Here is a 2,063-nt window from a genome sequence, read left to right as displayed (position 1 = left end):
TCTCTCTTCCTTTCACTTCCCCTCTATTTCTCTTTACTACTGCCCCCTCCCTCGCGCACTACTCTCTCTCTCTCTCTCTTTCTCTCTCTCTCTCTCTCTCTCTCTCTCTCTCTCTCTCTCTCCCCACATACATACTTTCCCTCGCACTTTCTATTCATTCCAACTATCTAGATGAAGATACCACACCCCCCACCCCCACTCCATAAAACCAGAGCAGGATTGAGAGAGTGAAAGAGTGAATGGTTGGGATTTCGGATGGCCTCCGCGGAAGGAAGGAAGCCCACGTCACACAGCAGAGAGACGCAGTAGACGGTGAACAGTGAACAGGGATTGCCCCCTCTCCTCCTTTACCCCACTACAAAACTCAACCCGCGCAAATCCGCCCAGCCCACGTCTGCCGACTGTCTTCTTGTTGCCTTATCATCGCGAGACAGTTTGTCGGAACTTTAAACGAACTCTGCGTAGCGTAGTGGCGGTGGAAGATCGGATCTTGGCCTCGCTGCGGTTTCGTTAAGTCGAGTAGCAGTAGATTTCGAGTTGTAGTCGAGCAGACGAGCAGCTTTCTTTTCACCGCTCGCACCTTTGGCCACCGCCGCCTCTCCGTTCGCGCGGCTGACTTACCGACTGAAATAACGCAGGAGGAAAGAAGTGATGATATGCAGTGCCTTTGCCCTTTAGGCTGTATCGAAGTCGAAGAGACGATCGAGAGGCTAGTTTATTAATCACCGGGCATCGGCCGCCTCACCACCATGCTTTCTTTCTCAACAACTAGATCTACTCCAGACATTCATTGTTGGTATGATTCAGATGAACAAGACTTGAGAGAGTGAGAGAGTGAGTGTGTAACTAGAGGATTCTTCTGGCCCACTCATCTTGTCAACCAGAGTGCGCGGGATCTACATTCTAGCTAGATCTAGATCTAGATTTATCTAGTTTCTAGAAGCTAGCGCTTCAAGTGAACAGTTTCTCATTGACCACGTAGAGATTATCTTCTATGTGTTTGTACGCGCGTGTGTGTGCGTGCTTGTGTGTGTAGCAGTTTAACAGTTTCTTTCACGACGTGTCGTGTCGGCGGATAGCTACTTCTCGGATGACTATTTTTCTCCTCATATACTCGGCTGTGTAGACAGACCCCCGCTCTCAAATCTGGGTTTCAATTTAAGCAGCGGCAGTTGCAACATCTGGCCAAAGTACCCCCCTACGTTTCCAGGTAAGAGATTTCCTCTTTGTGAGAATGAATCCCCCTGTACGGCTTGGGACAAACCAGCGGTTCTGGTCTTTTTGAAATTGTGACTTGCCTTTCTTATAATCACCCCTCTTCCTGCCTCTCCACCTTTTCTCTCTCACCCCTCCCCCCCCCTCTCTCTCTCTCTCTCTTTCCCTTTTCTTCTCACTCTCTCATTCTTTGTCGTTCTTTCCCCATGAAAATACACATGCTAGTACTCTCACACTCACTCACACTATCCATAATTATCAGTCTATTATATCTGTCTTTCGATCTCTTCTCCCTCTCTTCTTCTGTTTGAGAGAGAGGGAGAGATAGAGAGAGATATATATAGATAGATAGATAGATAGAGAGAGAGAGATAGATAGTTAAGATAGATAGATAGAGAGAGAGAGAAAGAGAGAGAGAGAGAGAGAGAGAGAGAGAGAGAGAGAGAGAGAGAGAGAGAGAGAGAGAGAGAGAGGATAAAAAAAGAAGTCCGCTTTACAATCTGATTACTTCGTCTTTCCCTTTTTATTTTGATGAACTCACTTAAAGGCTGGTTAGTCTCCTCTTCGGGTCTCCTTCCCCCATTCTCTCCCTCTCCCTCCCCCTCCCCTTTCTCTCTTCATCTGTCTATCTCTGTCGTCTGTCTCCCCCCTCCCTCTCCCCCGTGCACTATTTTATGATGATGACCGTGGCGACCACCAGGAAGGAGAAGAAAAAAAAATCAGGGATGGGAGGATGGTAGGTATGAGGTGACGTACTAATTGTGGAGTGTGGACGGGGTAATGAGGGGAGGGTTGGGGTGGGGGGTATATAAGATGATCAAGCTGTGCGGGCGGGTGGGGGCGGGTGG

The 2,063-nt window shown here is 48.4% G+C and overlaps 1 protein-coding gene across 1 annotated transcript in view; it reads left to right on the top strand.

The window, feature by feature from the left end:
- Nucleotides 1-356: 356 nt before the first annotated feature.
- Nucleotides 357-2,063, top strand: part of LOC101851863 (extracellular sulfatase Sulf-2) — a gene marked incomplete in the record, with an annotated part of 64,803 nt that continues 63,096 nt past the window's right edge. Inside the window, 1 exon segment of the mRNA XM_035969272.1 lies at nucleotides 357-1,190.

The sequence above is a fragment of the Aplysia californica genome, unplaced genomic scaffold (assembly GCF_000002075.1).
Source record: "Aplysia californica isolate F4 #8 unplaced genomic scaffold, AplCal3.0 scaffold00133, whole genome shotgun sequence".
NCBI classification, from domain to species: Eukaryota; Metazoa; Mollusca; class Gastropoda; order Aplysiida; family Aplysiidae; genus Aplysia; species Aplysia californica.
This window is presented reverse-complemented; position numbering and strand designations above follow the sequence as displayed.